The sequence below is a fragment of the Condylura cristata genome, unplaced genomic scaffold (assembly GCF_000260355.1).
Source record: "Condylura cristata isolate star-nosed mole 26May11 unplaced genomic scaffold, ConCri1.0 scaffold00019, whole genome shotgun sequence".
NCBI classification, from domain to species: domain Eukaryota; kingdom Metazoa; phylum Chordata; class Mammalia; order Eulipotyphla; family Talpidae; genus Condylura; species Condylura cristata.
Window position 1 is genome coordinate 19,277,338 of NW_004567120.1, and position 23,781 is coordinate 19,301,118.

General features: G+C 40.9%; 2 protein-coding genes across 2 annotated transcripts in view; one reads left to right on the forward strand and one right to left on the reverse strand.

Annotated features, from left to right (window-relative positions):
* Window positions 1–10,553, reverse strand: part of TRPC5 (transient receptor potential cation channel, subfamily C, member 5) — a 227,480-nt gene extending 216,927 nt beyond the window's left edge. Inside the window, exon 1 of the mRNA XM_004685718.2 lies at window positions 10,488–10,553. The gene's annotated coding sequence lies outside the window, so the exon portion shown is untranslated. The remainder of the gene's footprint in view (window positions 1–10,487) is intronic.
* Window positions 10,554–11,769: 1,216 nt separating this feature from the next.
* ZCCHC16 (zinc finger, CCHC domain containing 16) overlaps window positions 11,770–23,781 on the forward strand; it is a 267,162-nt gene continuing 255,150 nt past the window's right edge. The window contains exon 1 of the mRNA XM_012727186.1: window positions 11,770–11,827. The gene's annotated coding sequence lies outside the window, so the exon portion shown is untranslated. The remainder of the gene's footprint in view (window positions 11,828–23,781) is intronic.

Genomic DNA, 23,781 nt, shown 5'->3' on the forward strand with positions numbered 1-23,781 from the left:
TTAACACCTGTACTTGGATGTTCCACTGGCATCTTGACTTTAGTATGTCCAAAACCTAGCTCATTATCTGTCTCCCACCCTAGCTCATTAACTCCATGCTTAACCCTAAACTTCTCTTTTTCATTTTTTATTGTTGTTAACAGCAACACTGTCTGCTATGTCAATCAGCTGAGAATGTTGGAGGTCCAGTCTTATGACAGCAAAAATGTTACGAAGCATTTAGTTGTAAAGCCAAGATGAGACTGCACATTTTAAATCTCCTCCCCTCAGTTGAGACTTGAAATCAGCTATGCTGTTGACTTGAAATTGTTTTTTTTTTTCTCTTCCCTTTCATAAACATCTCCCCTTCACTTCTGTCAGGTTCATCTCCTCTCTCTCCTCTCTCTCTCTCTCTCTATCTCTCTCTCTCTCTGTCTGTCTGTCTCAAACTTGATGTGCATATGCTAATTCATTACCTTTGATCACATGATACCTTTCAACTGAAATGCACCCCCTCGTATGTATTTCTCCAAATGTCATCCATCATTCCGGGCTAAAATATACATGAAACCTCCCTGACTTCTCTAGTTATCAAAATAAGGTATATTTTGGAACTGAGTGCTTGTGTTTTAAAATTAAATGTCATTATTAAATACTTCATACTTTATAATGTCTTCTGTCACAAGTCTGTATGGTGTATGCTTTTAAGCAGATTATGAACATCTTAAATTCACAGAGCATAGAATGTTCTCACAAATTCTCCACAGTGCCTCTCACAGATCTTTTGCTTTCAATCACTCTTTTTTCCTGGCTTCTCTTCTGCAATAAATCTGTACCAGAAGGTTCTACTTTCATCTATTTTCTGACAATTTTCCTTGGAGATTTTAATCTATTTTTTGAGATAAATATTGGGTTGTTGGAAAAGTCAAGACTTTTTTTTTTCTGTTTTCAAGCAAAAATGTGTCACAACTTTTTGACAACCCAATATTTTATCAATGACCCTCCAAATTTTTGTTTCTTTTTCTACCTCTTTCTTGACATCCATTCCCACATTTCAAAAATTTTGGTGCACAATTTCACAAGAATGCTTTGCCTGACTTCCAACTTAATGTTATATAAAAACATCAACTCATCATCTTCCCATCTTATCCCCTCTTTCTTTACATTCTCTGTTACCTGGATACAGGTTACAATTGTTTTTGATTATCTTTATCTCACATATCCAAAGTATCTACTATTTCCTTTGTGTGTCTTTTACATGCTATCCTTTCCAGGTCCCCTATTATGGTAACAACAATGATAATAACAGTGTAATAGTTAACATGGATTGAATATTTGTTCTGGCCTGTGCTGAGCTAGGTGCTTTATGCATATTATCACATTTCATTTTCATGATATTCTTACCAGGTAGGTAGTCTTTCTATACCTTCTTCATAGATAAGAACACCAAGACTCCAAATGATAGAGCTACAATCACACTAATGTAGGTTTGGACCCAGATTTCCAAGCTCACCAGAGTGCTACTGATTTCTCATGCCTAGGGTTCTATAATTGCTTCCTAAACGGCATGCCTACCATTGCTTACTCCTCCAGCAATCTCCCCGGCACACTATTCAGAAAAATGCCCCTAAACATCATTACCATTATTTAATTTCTGATCTTAAAATCCATTGCTATCTCCTTTGCATACACTAAGCTATATCTGATTATAGCTTTAGGTATAAAATCCTTGAAAATCTAACCACAACCTAACTTTCAAGCTGTATCTCTTGGACATGCCTGAATATATTACCATGAATAGATTAAACTACAACTGCCTATTCAACTATACTGTAATTCCACTTATTTGCTCATATCATCCCATTTATTCTACGGAGTCCATACTTCATGACTTCGTGAATCAACTGATTGACAATATGGGCTCAGTTACCACTTAAGAATTTGACTGTTAACCCTTTCCATTTTCTTTCCATCCCATTAGCCTTCTCATTTTTCTCTTCCCTGGCATAGTTACCCAACAACACATATGAACATTGTTTCTCCTGCAACAGAAACATCCTAAGAAAACCTTTACATATGCATTACCACTTCATCAGCTTTATTTCAGTTTATCCACATTCTTTTCCTATCAATCTTTTTTCATTAATTGGTAGTTATCATTAGGATAAAAATTACTGCTCTAGGAAAAGTTCCTGGGAATGACCATAGAACCCACAGATGTGATGATGATAGCATAGCCTACAGCATAAAATTTTCTGATGACTCTTGATATGTATTTTATGTAAACTGTAGACATTCAGGCCATGTTCAGCTCTGGCCAGGACCCCTAAGCCACTGTTTTCAATATATAGAAATGGAAAGGACAACTGGGGAACTTGGTTCCAAATCCAAATAGTATATAAAAATTCAGAAAGAAAGAATTCCCATTTGTATTGGACTTTGGTTTTTCTTTGGATCTTTGCTGGTTTTTTTTGGGGGGGGGGGGATTCTGCCACAGATTAGGGACCACAACCCCAAGGGATAGCACGGATTCCCTTATAGGTAAGGAAGATCAATGTTTTCATGTTTAGGCAATAATTCATTTATTTATAAGACTGACTGACAATTAAGTGGCCTTAATTGTTCAAAAAGCATTTGTCAAAGTTTTGGACAATAACCCATAGTAAGGAAGACATTTTATATGCAATATACACACAAACATGTGCAAGTAAACACACACAGTCACATACCTACATTAAAGAACATGAAGCAATCTTCACTCATACTAAAATTGATTCATATTTTTCTTTTATGCTTTGTTATTTAAAACATTATGATGTTAAACTATTAAAAATTTCATAGTATATTAATGAGTCATTGTGAACTGTTTGAAAAATTCTGGTTTAAAGATGGAAACAAAAAAGAAAAAGAGAATAAGATGTTGTGAAATGTTACTAGATCAAAAAAGTATATATTGCATGCAACTGATATGCTGGGGAAAAAAATCCCAACTTAACCACTAAAGACCAATATCTACAGCAAGGATAACAAAAATAACTAACTCTGGGTGTATTGATTTTGCTATAAGCTTTACTCAATCCTTTGTTTAGTTTTATTTTCTGTGCCTGTTGCTCTATAACATCTTTCTCAAATATCTGACAGTCTGTTAAAATGTTTATAATTTTTGTAAGCCTTCTATATGCTTTGAAAGTTGTAGTCAAGTTTACAAAGATTATAAATATTTGACTTACTGATGCTAAGGTAGAATCTTATTACTATATGTAAAATAATTACACTTCATGGATTTATTGTGCTTTTTTCCCAACTTGAACATTTCTACCTCTCCCTTTCACACTCTTTCATTTTTGTGCTACTTGGAATGCCATCACTACTCCAACAATATAACTATTGTATTGGAGTAGATAACAAAAGTGGTCATATAATGTACAGATTTTTGAGTGAGCGTTAAGGGGGTGAAAAATGTCATAAAGCAATGAGAAAGAATCACCAGTTGCTTGGATAATTGATTGGACCAAGGATCTGTCCCTTAACACAGATATTAGTTCTTCCTAGGTTGTATCATAATAAGAATGAAGCAAAATGACAAAATTATTCCGAACTGTAGCTTGAGAGATTTTGTATTAGGTGAATGGTCTCTAGAAGGTAGGAATGACCTTCAACTGACAGACAACAAAGAAATGGAGACATAGTCCTACAGTCACAAGGATTTTATTTATGCCAACTTGAATAAGTATGAAAATGAGGTTTTCTCTAGAGCCCTCAGAGGTGAATACAGTCAGAGTGTCAAGCTGATTTTAGTACACTGCTATAACAATAACAAATTTTGGTTATTTTAAATTGCTAAGTTTGTGGTTTTTATAGTCTCCAAAAGAATCAATACAATGATATTCAATGATTGATAGCAATTGCTATAGTTAGATTGGGGTGAGCACAGAAATATTGGTTATTAGCGATCTACATTGTCTGTTACAAGTTTAACTGATGCAACACTAATCTGATCCTTTTGAAAATCAATGCTGTTTGGCAAACTTAGTTCCAGTAGAAGGTAGAGTTCTCAAACATGTCAAGGACTGGAAAATAGGTAGGGGTATCTGCCTCTGGATCTTTGCCCAGATTGCATATGCCAATCAATAAGATAGTCCTTAGAGAATAAAGTACTTAGTGAATTTATTGTAATATATAAAATGTTTTGGGATTTATAGAATTATTGAAATTTATAGGTACTATATTTACCTTCTTTTACAGGTAGTGAGCATTATGGGCTGAATGAAGGTTAAGAATTGCTCTTTTTTTCACTTCTTCGAATAGTAGTAGCTGTAGTAGCTGCCTAAATTGTTACATTATTTAGCAAGTTACTTAATTACATTGTCAGTTTTATTTGTAAAATAAAGATTATAATGTACCTACTTCATGGAGTTATTGTGAGGGTTAAATGAGATAACTAAGTACATAACTAAGCACTCTAGGTATCATCTGTTGTTGAGATTTTAAATGTATGTGTTGATAAGTTGAAGTATTTCTTACCTATCCCTAAGACATGGCTTTCAGCAGGCAGGGGTGAGGGGGCAGGAATCTGTGTAGTTTATCTGTTGCATTTTTGCATAATATTTTCACCCCTTTTGTGGGCTCAGGTTAAAAAATACATGTTGAATTTCCCTTCTATGCTTTTACCACATTTCTTTTACTCAAATCACCTCAAATCCATTCTATAAGGCAGGGATTACTATTCACCCTTTTTACAGAATCAGTGTTTATTTATTCTAGTACCCATTTATTGTTATCAGGTAAAAATACATTGATTCTTATTTATTCCCCTAGAATGCCATTTTAGCCCTCTTTTGTCACAGTTGCTTGGTGGAAGGATGTGTGTATATGCCTGTATGTGTGTGTCTGTGTACATATTAGCCTGATCTATATACATGCAGTTGCTTGGTGGAAGGGTGTGTATATATGCCTGTATGTGTGTGTCTGTGTGTGTGTACATTATTAACCTGATCTATATACATGCAAGCATTCAGCAAGAGTCTCATTAATGATTTACTTACTTGGTAATTTTTTTAAGTTTTTTTTTTTTTTTTAAGATTTCATTATTTACACAGAACTGGGGTACAGGCCAGAGGTGTAGGGGCAATGAGAGGATTCATCAGAGAAAGAGTGGGGAGCAGAACAGGCAGATCAATGAAGTACACTGCAGAGGGGAGGAGTGGGCATGTCATGAAAGGTCTACCATGCCATGTGGACTACCTGAGGGGCCGGGGATCGAACTCGCACTGAGGCAGCTATGGCTAGCTTGCAGTGCTGTGTCCTAACCCAATGCGCCACCAGGGAGGGCCCTTACTTGGTTTATTTGTATGTGCTGTGTAAAATAGGGCTACTATGTAAGTCAGCTTCATTTAATAAAGTGATTATTTCCAGGAACACCTGCAATTCTTTCAGAGTAATATTTGCTTTGGGGACTCCATTCTGTTTAAAAATATATTTTGTTTTTGTGTATTGTTCTTAGTATTCTTTTATGATAAGTCCAATATGATGCACACCAATTAGAAAAAGATGATGGGTGCCCCGAGACTTCACATCCGATAATTCCTATAAAAATGAAATTAGTAGCCAAATATATTAATTATAATACTATATTTTTGCATGGTGGTCACAATATGTCAGTGTCTTACAGCGTTTCATTTAATCTGCACTCAATGCCAGTAGGTGTTGTTATTAATAATCCCTTTTTATAGCTGAAGAATTTGAAGCCCAGAGACAAAGCACCTTGTGCAGGTTAACACAACTAGCAATTTGTGGGGATGATCAGGCTTTTAACTCAGGCTTGTGTGAATTCCACAGCCCAGGTCTGGCTGCCAAGCAAGTAATCTTAGAGTCTGACTCTTTTGGAGTCAACTCTCTTGCCCACACTTAGAGCTTTTGTGTTGGATCATGAGAAATGGGGAAGTGAGACCTGCATGAAGTTTATATTTTTATTATTTTTAAAAGGATATGTGCCCAGTGGTTTATTTTCAAATGCCTTTCTAGTGCTTTTTGTGACAAGGGATAGCCCAAAGCCTCTCAAACATTACTATTCAAACAAATCACTGGGTATCTCCTTAAAAATCAGATTCTGGTTCTGCAAGACTGAGAAAGGGGTCTAAGATTCTGCATTTATAATAGCTCCCAGGAGACAGTGGTGCTTTTGGCATGGGGCCACACTCGGAGGAACACGTCTACTCCCATTCCATCTGAGCTGCTTGTTCCTAACCTCGTGATATCCTCATTATGTCGAAGTTCTTCATATCTTTCTGTATGGTAATAGACATCTTTGTATTAGCCTATTTTCTCAGAACCTAAAGGAGACTTGGATGGGATTAATGGAAACCAGGCATTGAAGCTGAAGAATGGAGGCAGGAAACTCCAATACCCGACTGCCAATCTCCCTTCTTTTCATACTCAACTATAAAAACCATCTGCCTTGTCTTTCCTATTTTTTTTGTATTAATCTTTCAGGATGTGAATGTGTGTGTATGAATGCATGCACATTCATGGGTGCTCTGAGGCTGAACAGACAAAGTCAGAGACAGTCACTGGATTCTATCAGCTTTCATCCCTCAAACCTATAGGGAGCAGTAGAGATTGGGTCTCCTAAATGTCCTGCTATTGGTGGTGTGAATCAATCCGCCAGATGAATGTGAGCAGCTACAATCTTTGTCATGTTTAATTCTGCTTGAATATACTAGTTGTAGGTATACACCTGTTTTCATAGCTAGAGACAAAGGTGTGTATGTGTGTGTAAATGTGTGTGCTGTGGGTTGGAGTGGAGGAAGGTGGTTAATAAGCAAGTCACAAAGATATGGTTATAAGTGCATATAGACATGTACTGCTCAACAACAAAGACCCATTGTGAGAAATGGGGCAGTAGGTGATTTCCTAGTTGTGTGAACATCGTAGAGTATAATGACACAAGCCTAGACGGTACAACCTACTACACACTTCAGCTATAAGGAACAGCTTATTTGATCCATAATCAACCAAAAATTTCATTAAACAATGCGTGGTAATAGATCTAAACATGTAAATACAAATGTGTGATGGAACTAGAAGGTTGTGATCCTGGTAAACTTGGCTTTAGTTTCCTCTCATTTTCTTGGAAAGATATCCAGGCAGCTTTAGGAAAGTTATTCAGTATAGCAGGCAGAATTAGGTTCTTGTTTTGGTTCTGTCAGTAGGTACTTGTGTTATTTAAGCAGATTGTTTTTTGTCTCTGTGCCTCCATTTCTTTGTAAGTGAAGTGAGAGGATTAGGCCCTGCCAACATCCACTCCTGTTTCTCACCCTATATGCCATCGTTGCCTTTGCTAAGGAAAAAGGTAATGCAACCACATTGGCTACCATCGTCTAAGTGCCCAGTCCACTATGGGTGATAAAGCGCCAAACCTAGGAAATATGCAAAGTTTCCTTGACCCAGCAAAATGAAAATTTTTATGCTTAGCCTCATCAACTTTTTTTTTTTAATGATCTGTTTTTGCTCAGCTGAGCATGATGTCCATGTTTGTTTATGAACTCATGGCTGAATCATGTAGGAATCGTTCTTTGCTAGTAGGATAGGTCAACTGATCTCACTGGACAAACAGCTTGAAAGATCCATCAAAGGAAGGAAAGCTATGTGAGTTTTACAAAGGATGACACTATAGAAACCTTAAACACTAAGCTCTGGATCTCGTGCCCAGGCCCAGGTTAGCCCTGATCTGCAGTCGATTAGCTTTAACTTCTGTCTAGAATGAAGCATCATTTCTATCAGCAGGCTGCAAACTCTGTCATAACCCTTCCTGAAAACTTGGAAAGCGATCAGGCTTGATGAGTTTGGTGGCAAGCTGGGGCACGAGGTATTTGGAGAGAGAGGTCCTGCCTCTCATATTCTCCACCAGCTAACAGGAGAATTCAGAACAGCTTAGCGTACTCAGCTGAAAACAAGAATTTTTGGCAGAAGTAAAGGAGGCAGAAATGTTTTAGTCCTTCTCCATTGATGGAACCGTGGCAAAAGACAAATTAGAATATTTGGAAGCAGGCTGGAGGGACGTAGCATGACACATTAGAAATATCCATTTGATAATTAAGCACCTGAATGACTTGTAGATTAGAATTTAATATTCTAAGGAGTGAAATGAGATGGCAAAAGTGAAAATGTACTACAGTGCTCCCAGTTCTCTGGTTCTAAGGAATTCTACCCCTGTTTACGAGGAAAATTGTAGGCAATTTTAGGGTACTTCACATCTGAATCAATTTCCTGGACCAATTCTAATTCCATCCCGAGCCAAGCAAAAAGAAAGCAAACACCTGGCTGATTTTCATTCCATTTGTTGCAGAATATCTTTGGGTTCTCTCCTATCCTGCTTCTCTTCCTCCCTACTGCATCTCTAATTTTGTGTCCTAGCTGTCTTTAAGCACGGTGGTTCTGTGTGCCATTCTTGTTAATTTTGGAAAGGACGGCATCATAGGATTATAGCTCTTGAAGCTGGTAGAGACAGCAGCTAGTATCTGGTCCAGATCGCTATGTTGGAGCACACATTGAAGCCAGATGTATGTGTACCAGTGAAGCAGGGCATTGTGTTGGTTCTGGATCCCTACACTGCTTACCTCCTGGTCTCCTGAGGAACCATGGATTAGGACCCACTGCAGCAGCCAGATCTACTCCCAAGAATGGAGCAAAGACCTACACCTTTCAATTCTTCCTCAAGTATGAATCTGTCAGTTCTTTCCTACCTGGTCTCTGTTATGGGAAAGCATAATTTTAACCTTTTTAACAAGAATGAGCACCTTTTCAGATCCTACTTGAGTAATCCTTGTTCTGTTCTGTCTCTCGGCAGTAAGCATTACAACAAATTGCCTGATGCAACATAAACAGTTTCACTTAATGCAGAATCTGTTTCTCTCCTTTACGGAATTGAAAGGAGGTAATTCATTGTATTCCAGTAGCATAGTAATAAACAGAAAGTTTAACAGAAGAATCTGGGTGCACGAGAGCACAAATTCAAATGCTCCCCTCTCTATTATAGCAGCACAGAGCCCAGATTTTATGAGATTGATCCGGGTCCTTGGAAAGCCACACACATACACACACAATCTCTCGCACACAGGGTATGTGTATATATAGTAAAACTTCATGAAAGCAGCTATCTCCTGGAAACCAAACAGATTTAAAGTGGCATTCAATGTTCCCTTCAACCTTGCAAACAGAGCGACAGAGGCCCCTCTTAACCCGTGGGCTTCCTTTATCCCAGGCTAAACGTTTGCTTTGAAACGGACTTGCTACTATGGGAATGTATTTCCATGTCTTTTGATTTAGACTAAGCAGATTTTTCAAGTCTGGGTGAAAAGTACTGTTTGACATCATTTATATCTCAGCTTTTTAATTAAGAGTCTATGGGAAAGGATCGTCTATAGAACACAATAGACAAGGATCGTGTGTAGAACACAATTGAAACCATGAATAGACAACTATGAATGCTGATATATAGAATGGCGATATTTTCTAAATGCCATGAACGTAAATGAATGGCAGTAGATAAGTGGGTCTGGTAGTAATTATTTCTCATTTGAAATCTAGGGTGACATGCACAATCTTTAAGGGGACTATTATTGATTAGTCTGTGTCTCATGCTCATATAATAAACTTGGGGAAACTTTAGAGATTGTGTCTTCTAGTCTGGTTCCCCAGCTCCAGGTTTTTCAAGAGGGAGGGAGCACCTTGCTAGCCACTTGACCAAAACCATTTATCTGACTACAGCCAGGTGAGCAATGGGGAAAAAGCCCTTCTCCCAGTTTCATTCTCAGAGACCACAGAGGACGGTCAGGATCTCTGTATACAGCCTAGTATACCTGTGCTTTTGGGGGTATGATCATCACTGTTTGTCCAAGTCACTGTGTGTGTGTGTGTGTGTGTATGTGGAGGGGGAGGGGTGTCCACTTTGGAGCAGAGATCTGACTGATGTCTCCCATTAGTGGTGTCCTGGTTCCTTTAAGGAAGCAGGCAAATGAATCTGGCCATTTCTGAAGTTTGAAGGGTACAAAACAAACAGAAGGTGAATGGAGGCTCTGATCTCTGAGCCCTCAGGATCCCACCCCTGGGTCTCTGCATCTTAACCTGGCTTTTAGCAAAAGGGCCAGTGTCCTTCTTCCCAGCCCATTGCCCAGGCCTGTGTGGAAGAGGCCTGGCAGCCGGTTCCTCTGGGGTTGAATACCTACTCTGGGATAGAGTAGGTCACTGCTCAGGTGCAGGGGAAAGCTCTGATTTAGAACAACTGAAGTGGAAAGGATTTTTTCATCATTGCCAAGAGCTACTTTGTCTTAACACCCTTAGAGTTCCCCCACCTTGTTTCTGGCTGCCTTCTGCTCCCCACCACCCAAGCCCACAGCCGGCCAGCCAGCGCCTCTCAGCCCTCAACATATAGGCACCCTTATTCAACCCGCACCTCCTGTCCCTTGGCAGCACTCTGGCTGAGGACACCGGGCCGCCCATCTACTTACCCCGGGCCAAGTGGTGTGTTCGGATCTGCGTCGTCTGGTGTCCGAGAGCTTAGACTTGTGGTGCCGATAGCCCTCCTGGATTTGTCTTCCGCGGCAGCCGCGCGCAAACAGCAGCCGCCTGGGACAACCCCTGGCCTGGAGACTGCCAGGCGGGTGGGTGGATGAACACAGGGAAAGGGGCGGGGTGCAGTGGGGACACTAGTGCTGGTTCCTATCTTGGTTCCTCCCGTGGCTCCTCAGTTATCCCCAAACTTCCTTGTGGCTGGCTGGTCCTGCTCACCTTTCGCCTTCGCCAGCACCCCCACCCCGCCCCCCAAACTCTTTGCTCCACCGGCGTCTCCTTCCCGTTTGCTTCTCTTGGCTCTCTGACCCGACCTGGGCCCCTTCAGATGCACGCACTCCTTTCAGGCAGCTAGGCGCAAGATAAGAGCAAGGAAAGAAACTGGCACCGGGAAATTGACAGGGGTAGCAGACACTGGAGTGTGAAGGAGAGACTGAGAAGACAGAGGAAGAGGGGGACAGAGGGAGAGGGGGAGAAGGGGAGCAGGGAGAGGGGGAGAGAGGGAGGGAGGGAGGGTGGAGGAAGGAGGGAGGGAGGGGGAGAGAGAGAGCCGCATTCACACTCTTGCGTGCACACAGGCTCACTCAAGCTCCAGCTGCTAGGTGGCGGCTGGGGGGAGCCAGGGCCACCCCTCCAGATCTTTTCAGACTAGAGGTTTCTGTCCCCTTCTGCAAAATGCTATACAGCGAGGGGGAGAGAAAAGAAGAGGGGTGGGGAGGGCAAATCGAGGTAGCAAGCCCCCTTTCTCCTCCCCACCCCTGGCTCCAAAAATGTCCAACCCTGAGCTCTTCCTTTCCCTTCTATTTGCTTCTGGCTCTGGCTTCCTTCAGCTCCTGTTCTGTCTCCCTCCCTTTGGGTGGCTGTGAGCTGCAGAGAACCCGTCGCGGCTGTGATATGGTTGTGTGTGTGTGTGTGTGTGTGTGTGTGTGTGTGTGTGTGTGAGAGAGAGAGACAGAGAGAGACAGAGAGAGAGAGAGAGAGACAGAGAGAGAGACAGAGAGAGAGAGAGTAGAGAGAGTGGGGGGGGCCGCGGTTGGCAAAAGCACCTCTCACCTCCCCCAGCCTGGGCCCGAGCCTCACACACGCTCCTGGCTGGGGCGGGCGGGGCGGGGCGGGGGAGGTAGGGAGGGGGAGGGAAAGAGGGAGGACGGGGCAGCCTGCAGGGGCAGCAGCTCCCGCTTTCTCTGCAGCTCGGTGGCCAGGGGTGGAAGGAAGCCGCAGCCGCAACCCCGAGTCAGCCCCCGCTGCCCCGTCCCACCGTCTCATCTCTCCCCCCTCGGTACGGAATTTGCTGTTTCGTTCGTTTGCTCTCCCCGGGCCTCCCCCTCCCCTGGGTTCTGGCAGAGACGGGGGGGGGGGGGGGGCTGAGCGCGGCGCGGGTAGAGGGGACCGGAGCGCTTCAGGCTCAGAGCTCGCTAAATCTCTTTATGCCCCTTGGCCTGTCCTGAGAGTCCCCAGCTTTGGACAGTGACTCCCACCCACCCCTCTAAGCCCGGGCTTTGGGCTGGTGGTGGTGGTGGTGGCAGGACTGCGCTGGCAACCGCGGGTCATCCAAGGGGAAGGGGAGTTGGAGCCAGTGAGAGCGCGCGTGGGCAGTGGGACCGGGGGAGTCTCCAGGGGCAGACCTGGGGGTCGTTTTGGGCGGGGCTTCTATCCCAGACGGGTCTGGTGTGAGCCAGTGCAGGCAGCCGGCGGTAGGCAGTGCAATTCTTGCATCTGTGCCTGTCTCCCAAGACCCGGCCTAAACTGAAGGGATTGGGGATGGGTAAGGGAGTAAGTTGCTAAGTGGTGGCAGCAGCGACTCTCCGCGTGGCGGCCGGTGCGTGTGGGGGAATGGTGTCATTGGACTCTTTGATCTTTGCACCTTGGTGTCACGTGAGACACCTCCTCCTTCCTCCCTCTCACCCTTTACTCTGGCTCCCAGAATATGGACCCCGGGACCAACTGAATGGCTCCACTTCTCCCGCACACCTGAGACTTCCACAAACAGGTGCCCGAAGCATCTCTTGGCATGGCCCCGTAGACACAAAGTGCAGCTTGGTTTTTATTCTCTCTCTCCTGGAAGTGGGGTACAAGACTTTGATCTTTGGACACTGGGCCAAACCCTTCCCCCTATGCATTCTCAGACTAAGCCAGAACTCAGAGAAAGCCCGGCAGTACTTTCCACCTTGGCGTTAACGTCAGGCACATACTTCCAGGCTCAGTCAGGAACTCCAGTCAGAACTCCCTGCACTGTCTAAATGGCCGAGTGTTCCCATCGCCTGGTGCTTAGCTTTACTGGAGTGCTAGCAACTCTTCTAGGCTATCCTAGGACAATCCCCGGAACACCAAGCAAGACCCCTTTCTTACTTTGAGCCCCCGCCGCCTTCAGGGTGCCTCATATTCTGGAGACTATTAAGCTTTTGTATGGGAGCAAGGCACTGAAAGAAAGTATGTCTTTGGAGGGTGAAGAACCCTTGTTTGTGTATGTGAAGGGGGGTGGTGAGGGTGGAGCTTCCCAGTCTATACTGTTTAAACTGTTCAGGGAATGTTTCTCAAGTGATGGTCAGTGGTATTATAGATGAGAAAGAAAAGTCACTTGATTCTGAAACTCTCTTCCTATTCCCATTCAAAGGCATTTTTACATACAGCTCCCCAAGCATAGGAACCAGTGCTGTGGTTAAGCTGGTGCCTCTTTTGGCTTGAGGGATATGAGCAGGGTGTGCGGCTTTGGCTAAGACTTTGGAGCATCTCCATTTCTCTGGCTAGGCCAGTCAGTTGAGGATCCACGCCAAGCCTAGGGTGCAATCAGAAACACTAACCAGAGAGTAGGAAACTCCTGTTAATGTGAGCTGATATTTAATTTTATTATTTTAAAGAAGATTTATTTGTATTTATTTATGCATACAAAAGCTGGGGTGTAGGCCAGAGGTATTGGGAGGGGGGTGAGAGTATTCACCAGCGTAGGGAGCAGAACAGGCAGATTTTAGTGAAATACACTGCTGAAGAGAGTAGCGAGTGGGTGAGACAGAAGAGGTCTGCTGTGCCATGTGGGTCAGCTCCCTGACTGAGTTGAACTCATGCTGTAGTGACTACCAATAGCTTGATAGTGCTGAGACTTTAACTCCTTGCACCACCAGGGAGACCCTGTGAGCTGTCTTTTGAAAAGACCCTAGATATAGTGCAGTTGTCTAACACATAGGGCTCAAGAGTGTTTTTGAATTTTGGTGCTTTCCTACTCTGTCGTGGATAAGATCCCAATTTTTCTACTGGCTTCTGCCCTGCCCTGCTAACCTCTGTAGGAAATCAGGCACATATAAAAGAAAACCCTTCCCAATGTTAAAAGCACCATGCAAATGTTAGGTATTGCAATACAAATTCCAGGACTAATGTACTGGGCAATGACCTAATGAAAATGAGTTGACAGGCAGGAGCTCAAGTTTGCATAGGCTGTTTTCCAGGCTTGGAGCTGGGTGGTTCATCTTCTCTCTGAAAACGAAAATATTCACGTTTCCCCTGTGGTGACTGAGGTGAACATTTGTTTGAATCAACTCTCCCAGGGCAGCTTGCAAAGTGGTTCAAAGCCAAAGGTGGAAATGATTGTTAATAATTTAAGTGCCCATCCCCCTCATTTCTCAGACAGGTATAGTCGTATGGTTTGGTGTCTTCAAACATAGAAATTTGACTGTCAAAATGCAGAGACTTAAATATTTAGGGACTCTCTTTTCTTTACTCTTCTTACAGCTGTAATATCATAGGCAAAGAGAGGCTGATAGAAAGACATTTTCTTTTTCCCATTAATCATGGTTTCTAAACCTGGGCACTACTGACATTTGGGGGCAGTTGTCATCCTACTGTACTGGAGTGGCCTCTTGCATTATAAGCTGTTTAGCAGCAGTCCTGGCCTCTAGCTACTAGATGCCAGCAATGCTCCCCCGCCCCCTCATGACAGCTAGAAATGTCTGCAGATATTGCCAGATGTCGCCCAGGGCACAAAATCATCACCCTCCCTACTGAGAACCACTACCATTTAAAGTAGTGTCACACTTTAAAGATCATAGTTTGCCCACATGACTTGTTCAGACTTTGTATTGAACAGCATCTCATAAAGTTGAGTATTTTATGAGGACTCAGCATAAAAAGAAGTCCTCACTAATCGACTTTTAAATTAATTATTTTAATCGAGGTAACATTGGCTTACATTATTGCTACTATTTTGGAAGTACAGATCTGCCGCACAACCCAGTAATTTCATTGCTAGGCTTTTACCTGAAAAATTCAAAAACACTAAATCAAAGGGAAACTTGTACCCCCATGGTCATTTCACACCTTTTACAGTAGCCAGAGCATGGAAAACAACCTAGGTGCCCCCAAACAGGTGAGTGGTTTCAAGAAGGTGTATTTTATATACACAATGGAATATTATCCAGCAATCAAAAACATTTTATCATGTTCTGGAAGTTTTACATTTTGTCATGCCATTTGCTGCAACATGGATGGAGCTGGAAGGGATAATGCTCAGTGAAGTAAGTCAGAAGGAGAAAGATAAATACTGGATGATGTCGCTTGTATGTGGAATACAGTGAGACCATACTAAGGGTAGAATTAATTAGTTTTGACAAATGGTTGAATTCATTGTTATAAACCCTGCTACCTCCCCATGGAGGGAATATTTTTTGAACATTCACTATGAGGAAGTTCATTATAGGAAAGGTCTATAAGGCATAACTCCAGCCTTTAGTATACTGAGAAACTATCAAACTGTGTCCTCAAAGGTTACAGATTTTCATGGATAACCGATGCCTGGACTGAATCCTACCGGGCTTTCTCCATTTCTCCCCATTTGCCACCAGTGACTTATTCTGTCTTAGGGAGATTGTTCTTTGTTTCTCTAATTTCTGTAGCCTTGCATTGACTATTTTGTGGATTCTCTATAAGTGGCACTTGTGCCACAGTAGTGTATCCAGCATTGAAATAACCACATCAAAAAAGGTTTTAACAAACTGAGCAGTTTGCAAGCGGGTTTTTGTTTACAACAGAGATGGCTTTAATTTACTTGCATGCTAGAAAAATACTCAAAAAATGTTAAAGGCAAAGGCAACGGAGTAGAATGCAAGAGATGGTGGTTAAAATACTGTGGAGTGGTGAAAAATGTCTTGGTGTGATTGTGGGTTTTAACACTCAGCAACATCTCTGCCCCAGGAAGTCATGCAACACTGATGTGAGTTGCAGGATCCTGATTAGGAATTCTGCAGAGGATAATGCAGGAAGAAATGTGGAGTATCTGTTCAAATCAGCTGAGTAAGCTCCTTAGAAAATAAATTTCAGTGAGCCAGACCTATATCGTGTCACTTGCTTTGAATAACTCCTAGTCCAATACCAGAAGTTATTGTAAAGACCATCACAGACAGGGGCAATCAAAACATTCAAACTGAGAAACATTCATAAATTCTGATTCTCTGGCCAAGGCTTATTATTGATTTGAATAAAAGTTTTACCTATGTTGGGGCCATGAATGACTATAATTGGGACACATGTTTCATTTTATAAAAATATGTTTCAACTCTTTTTTGTCCACTTTTTGAAAATACATTTTTTTCCAAAATATATTTATTGATGTAAAAGAGCTTTATATCTTTGTAACTGCTCCTGGGGTTATACGTTCAAACCTCTACGAATGTGTGTTTTTACACCCTGCCCACCACCACTGCCCCCCCAACCCTCCACTATGTTCCCCTTGGTCAGCTCCCTTCCCCCCCACTCTCATCTCACCACCCAACCCATCTGGTTGCCTCAGTTTTGCAGTCAGATGTCAAGAGTTTACTATTGCTTGGTTGTGACTGACCCTCTGTTAGGTTTCTCTGTATTCCACATATGAGCAAGACCATTCTGTCATCGTCTTTCTCCTTCTTACTTGCTTGGGTCAGTATCCCTCTAATCAATACACAAGGCTTTGAATTTGTTTATGGTTTATCTTAATCAAAAAAAGTGTACATGACCATTCTCCATGGGTACTCCATGAGCACGTTGCTGTGCTTATCATTAATGCAAATACAGCTGGAGCTGACCCTGACAAATTTGTCAAGTGAAATTACAGAATATTAGAACACATTAGATTAGCGAGAAGGACCTTGCCTGAGGTTCCGGACTCGTGACATCAAGTCATGTTGTTCTGTAGCGGATTCACACTGTGGCTGAAGGAAGGGCAGGTTTAGATTTTCTTCTGCCAGACCCCCCCCTCTTAGCTTATTAAATCTGTCCTCACAAAATGATATGATTTGTTCCAATCAAAATATCACTGTGTTCTCTCTTCTGGAGTAGTTCTATCTTCAGACATTCTTCCAATTGTGAAATTAAAAAAAAAAAAAAGCTCTATCCAAACTATAAAACCAATCCTTGAGAACTGACCTTAGCTCTGAGGCTTCTAAGAGGGGAGGGAGGGAAGGAGAGAAATGAGAAGGTGCAAGGAGGGCACTGTGGTCTGTGGTGGACTGTGGGTGCTTTGGTGGTGGGAAAGCTATGGCGACCACATTGAGAGGGCAGCTCCTATAATGTCAAAATATTAACAAATGTGTAAACAATGGCACTTCATTAATTAAAAAATAGTTAGCTTCTTAGTAAAGAAAGTGAATGCATGAGGACACTGTTACTACTTCCTGAAGCCTCCCAAATCACCACAATCATAGATGGTTTTGTCAGGCCTCATCAGTTTGTGGAGGCTAGGAGTGGTTTGACACAACAATAAAATTTTAATTTGAGCATTTTTCTCTAGTGGAAGGATATGTTGGTGTGAAGGAGTACAGTGAACTCTGTTTTGTTCCTTGGAAAACATTATTGAAGTCATATTGCATTATAACATATAAACTTCAGATGTGCATGACTGGAAAAGCAGCATGTACATCTACTCATTGAGGTCACCACCAAAAGCCAATTCTCTCCTTCACCACACAGTTTTCCCCTTGTCCCAATTTTCCCGCTCCATTCTCGCTTCCCTTCTGGTAACCACAAATTGAGTTTATAGTCTAATTGTTTTTGGCTTTATTTATTTCATCTGTTCGTCTTCTCTATATACAACATATGAGTGAAATTGTGTGGTATTTGTCTTTGTCTGGCTTATTTCACTGAGCATAATACCCTCTGGGTTCATCCATGTTGTTGCAAATGGCAGGATTTCATTTTACTTTAGTGCTCCATAATATTCTCTTGTGTGTATATACATCACATCTTCTTTATCCCTTTGCTAGTCAATGGGAACTTGGATTGTTTCCAGTCCTTGCTATGTAAATATTGCTGCAATACTCATGAGAGTGAATAATTCTCTTCAGATCAGTGTTTTGGTATATTTCAGGTAAATATCCTAAAATGGAATAACTAGATCATATGGGATTTCTATTTTTAATTTTCTTAGGAATCTCCATACTGCTTTTCATAATAGCTGTACCCATTTACATTACCACCACCAGTATATAAGGGTTCCCTTCTCTCCCCATTCTCTGCAACAGCTGTTTCTGCATTTCGGGTAATAGCCATTCTCACAGGTGTGAGATGATAGCTCAATGATGTTTTTACTTGCATTCCTCTAATGAGAAGATGTAAATATCTTTACATATGCCAATTGGCCCCTTTGGGTGGACTGTGCTATATTACCTCCTGTCTCCTTTCCTTCTCCTTTTCTACTGGTACCTATATTAGCTTTTAAAAATCTCAAAGGCTCTCCCATTTTTTTTGAAAAGGCTTACCAACCTCTCTTGATCATCCCTACCATCATATCCTATCAACTGTTCTCTCATTTCCTCTATTTTGCCAAACATTTTGAACAAGTACTGTATACTGAATGTTTCCATTTCCTTACCTCCCACCCACTCCTCAACCCAGTCATTCTAACTAAAAGCAAGCAATCCATGACTACTAACTATATCATTAGCCCTAGTGATCACTTTTCCCCCTTCTTAGCAGCATCAATTAGTTTATTACTATATCTTGAAATATTTATCACTTGGTTCCCATCTCAACTATTGGAATACCACATTATTCTGATACTTTTTCCTATTTCTCCAGTACTCTCAGTCTCTTTTTGTGGCGTTTATTTCATGGCCTAATCTATAAATGTTGGAGGACTCTGCAATCCAGCCCTCAGCCCTCTTCTATTTATACTCTCTCCCCAGGTCTTATCATGAATCACATGGCTTTCATTATCATCCATTTGCTGAAAATTTCTGAACTGCATCACCAGCTTTGACCTCTGTTTTACGCTTCAGATTTATGTGACCAGCTCTCTCTGACATCTCTAACATCTCTTGGATGTCTCACAGTCATCTTACACTCTCTGTAAGACTTATGTACTGACTCTCAAATATGCAGGTATTTCCCTTTCTCCATTTCATTATTAGTCTACTTGTGCAAGCCAGAAACTTGGAAGTTATTTTTGACATGTCCCTCTTCTCACAACAGTTACTCCACCACTAAGTCTTGCTCATCATATTTCATAACTATCTCAGGATTCTGTCCTCTTCTCTATATCTGTGACTGCAGTCATTTTCCCCTAATTTCAATACCATAATACTGCTCACCAAATGAATGCAGAGATGGGGAAGGGAGATGGCTAACTTATCTAGGGTTTTGCCAGGTCGGTGTGGAAGAATTTGAGTGAATTCAGAGCCTGGGTGAGTGTGGTCATTGAATACAAGCTTGATAGAAAAGTGGATGCAGGTAGAGGGTATGGATAAGGTGAAAATAGAGGGATTGATTGTCAGGTGGTCACAATGAGAATATCATTGTCTTGAGAATGATAGATTCTCATACAGGAAGAGAGTGGGATCATAAATTGTAAATTTAGAGATATAGTTTCTGGTACTGACAATTCATGGTATGAATGTGAGAGGAGTTGGATGAAATATAGGGAAAAAGAGAAGGTAATTGAAAATACAACTGAAGGGTGAGGGTGTTTGGTTGAATCTTTCATATAGCCTTGCATCACTCAAGGTGATCGCAGAATTTGGTGTGTAGGGGGGGGACGTTTGGGGCCTAATGTCTTCAATGAATGGCAGAGATAGAGATGATGGCAAAAAAGTGAATGGGAAGTTGGTATATGATAATATGAATGATTAGAAGTCTATTTAAATGGAATGAGTCTCAAAGTGGCAGGGATTATATAGAATCTAGGTCTGAATTACTTGAGCTGGAATTTTGACTCCACCACCAAGTAGTGACTGTCACATACTTAACCTCTTCAGTTACTTAATCTCTTTATATCAGTTTTTCTTTTTTTTCTGTAAAATGGGTATGATACCTCCTAGGCTTATTAAGATCAGATGAATTGAAGAGTATTTAGAAAAGCACCTGTCATTAGTAAATCACCAGATACATATTAGATTTTAGGGAGTGTGTTTTATAGAAGGTCAGGTGTCCATCTTTGATTGTACTCAGATAAGAGATCCCAAACCACAATAGACATCCCATGTGTCAGCTTGAGGAGTTTTGTTCCTATCATCTGTGGTCTATTCTTATCAGGAATTTTGTCCTGAGACACAGCCAGGTAGTAGTAGCCAGGTAGTCATAAAAAAGCCTCCTGCATGGCTGAACAAAAGGCTGATGGGAATATATCAGCTGTATTCATCAAAGACCATGTAATTAATGAATGACATTAGTCTATAGGCAGGGTGATCTAACAGAAGCCTCATCAGCCCTCTCAGAGCCACATAGAACAAGGTGGTGCAACTATTCCTAATAGCCTTTTTCCTGTCTGGAACCCATGGATGAAACAGCCAGCCCTACAGTATGGGAGCCCTGAACTGCATGGCAAAGCAAGGGATGTTGAGTTGGCAGGTTAGTGTGTGAAGTCAGTCCCAGAAAGATGCTCTGTGAGACACAATTACACATCCCTGAAATTCAGTAACAGTCTTGGAGGATCCACTTGGAGGTTGCCATCATGATTTGACATTTTAGGGCATGCCCATAGTAAGCATTTGTTTTCTTACTAGAGATGCTAAATTCAGGCAATTCTAATAGACTCATAGATTGTGGGATGTGGAAGAAACCTTAAAATATCGAGGTATGTCTTTATGGCAAATGTTATAAAATAGGCTTTGTGATTGAAAATGTCCTTAAAAGTTTAGGGAAGGAAGGAACCCTGAAACCCAATAATCACTCTTAGCTCCGCTCTCACATCCACTCATCCAGTTATTTAATGTTATTATTTTAAAACTTTGTTACATTGTTCATTGTATTATTGTATTTGTTTCTCTCCTGAGTTAGGGTTCCTGTAATTGTCCAACTGCCATAGCACCCATGAACCGCCACCACAGTCCCTTGTGCTCTTCTCTTCCCTTTAACAGATAATAAATATATCATTGGGAAAAAAAGACAGAGATCCCTAGCTTTGTGAAATCTATGCTCTAGTTAGTAGATGAAAAGGACAAAGGAATATATAAGTGTTTTCACACAAACTTTTACTTAAAAAGTAATGAGTTATTTTATTTTTATCTATTCATTTTTATATATTTTTATTTGTGACAAAGGCATACATTAAAAAAGAAACAAAATTTCTGCCAAGAAACTGTGGTATAGGTTTTCCCTCATTTCCCAAATGCCTAGTGCAGAAAAGGCCATTTTTACACCCCTTTATCAAAATGTGTTTTTGGAAATTGGTAAAATGACTATGAGCACTTCTGCCCTACCCCAGAAACACATTTTTCACAAGGGTAAGCATGTTTAGTCAAAGGTGAAAAGGTAGAATTTTAAATTTTAGCATGCTAAGACCCAGAGTAGGAGTTTTGAGACTCAGGGGTCATCTCTTTAATCTTGTCCTGGATATTGGTACTTTTTTTTTTGAGCCAGACACTGTGCTAGGTCCTATATTTGAATAAGTTCTTGCTTTCAAGAATCTCATGATGTATTGGAGGGCAAATTATACTGCAAAAAAATTATCACGATATCATTAGTGCGGTAACAATGATGAGGGCAAAGTAGTGGAAAGCTGGAGGAAAGTGACTAGTTTCTAATTTGATCTACAGAAGTCAGGGAAGATTTCATGGACAAGGTGATATTTAAACTGGGACTTGAAGAGTGAATGAGTTTGCCTGAGAAAGAATGTAGGAAAGATAATCTAGCAGAGAGGAAAACATGCAAAAATCTGGAAATCTGGGAGAATTTACTAAAAGTACATTTTTGTGTGTGTGTGACATGGAAACTCTGCCATAGCTGGAGTAAATGACATTTGTAGAGACGATGTGGTAAGAGACAAAGTGGGAGAGGTAATATGTCAGATTGCCAAGGTCTTTGCATACCATACTAAGGAGTTTGACAGTGGGGAATCGACAGATTTTTTCTTTTAAAGAAAAAAAGAGAATATGTGATCCAGCATGTTTGTTTTTATTTTTTTAGTAAATGATATTAGTAGCTATTTGGAGGATGATGAATAGAAGAGTATGAACATAGGAAGCTCTTGGAATAGTCAACTAGAGACAATGAATGTGTGAACTCAGGAGGCATCTGAGAGAGAAGATTGAAGATACATGATTGAAGTAGGGTTGCTAGGTATAGTAACAAGTTCAAAATACAGAGTGAGGTAGAAAGAAGAATGAAGGCATATATTAAGGTTGACTGTGTAGATAGTAATTGAAATGAGGTGCACCGAAGAAAGCGGGCTTAAAGGGGAAAAAGAAAAGTCAAGTTTTGAGGTGTTGTGGGACTTTGAGCTAGGTAGTCAGAAATAAAACTGGGTTTTAGGAAGAAAACAAAACCTTGAGAAACTATAGTGAAATGTTGAGAAAGACATAGTGAAAATTAAAATCAGACCATGGGAGTTCAAAAATAAAGAGACCTCAACAAGGATGATTGGGAGCAGAAATTAGATTGCATAGACATTTAGGTGGGTGCCACAGTTTGGCTGTGGGAATGTAGATATGATAGGTAGAGCTGAAGTAGCTATTTTGGACTCTAAGGAAATGTACACTAATAATGGCAGAACAGTAAGACATGAAGTCCTTGAATATCTGCATTTTGATTTGTTTTTTATTGAATCAGATGGGAACTGAAATGGAGACCAGAAAATTTATTTTATTGGAGTGGCAATAAACCCAGCTAAAATAAACCCAGGCCTCTGTTTACCAAGAATGGAGAATGGATGCAGGGTTGACAAGTAGTAGCCTCTGCAATAATATACTTAGTCTGGAATGATCAAGTAGACAAAAAGAAAAAAAATAATAAAATTGTATACATATATATTTATCTACAACATTGTACCCTATACATCACATACATTTTACATTTTTACTAAATACTTATGAAACATTTATAAACTTTTAATTTTACAACCATTTTGGAAACTTTTATATAGTACAAAAAGCAGAAGTGATTAAGGATAAAATGCCATATTCTCTGATCACAACTGAAGGTGCATATGTATTAAAAACAAAATCAAACCAGAAAGAGCATAAAAAAAGCCTACCTGATTATTTTAGATAAATGGTAAACTCAAAACTCCAAGTCCATATAATTTACATAATTAATAATAAATGAATGCAGCATATTAACAATTTAGAGAACACAGCCAACATTTTACTCAAAGGAAAGGCCACATGATTTTTGTCAAACAGGAAAACAAAATAAATCATGGAATGAGAAAAGGATATTTAAAAAATTAGAAAGAATAGGAATTAGTTATTATAATTGAAGGAAGAATGGAAACAGAAAACAGAAATCCAGAAAAACTGATCAGTTAATTTAAAATCCAGATTTTGAAATGACATGCGACCAGTCCTACTGAATAGTGATCAAGAATGTAAGATTAACAAATAATGGGTGGAGGGAAAGAAGCACAGCATTAGAAATGTTAGGTAGTGGGTTAAATAATGTACCCCACAAATTTATGTCCATATGGAATGTCAAAATGTTACTTTATTTAAAACAGGGTATTTGCAGATGTAATTAAGGTGAAGTTATACTGGACTAATATAAATCTCCAATCTAGTGACTGGTGAAACATAGAAACGGAGACATACAGAATGACATGCAATAAACAGCAGACACACAGCAAAACAGGCACAGGGTGGAAAGCCATGTGAAGATGGAGGCAGAGTGGAGGTGTGTTGGCCATGTGAAGATGGAGGCAGAGTGGAGGTGAGTTGGCCATGTGACGATGGAGGCAGAGTGGAGGCTTGTTGGCCATGTGACGATGGAGGCAGAGTGGAGGTGTGTTGGCCATGTGACGATGGAGGTAGAGTGGAGGTGAGTTGGCCATGTGACGATGGAGGC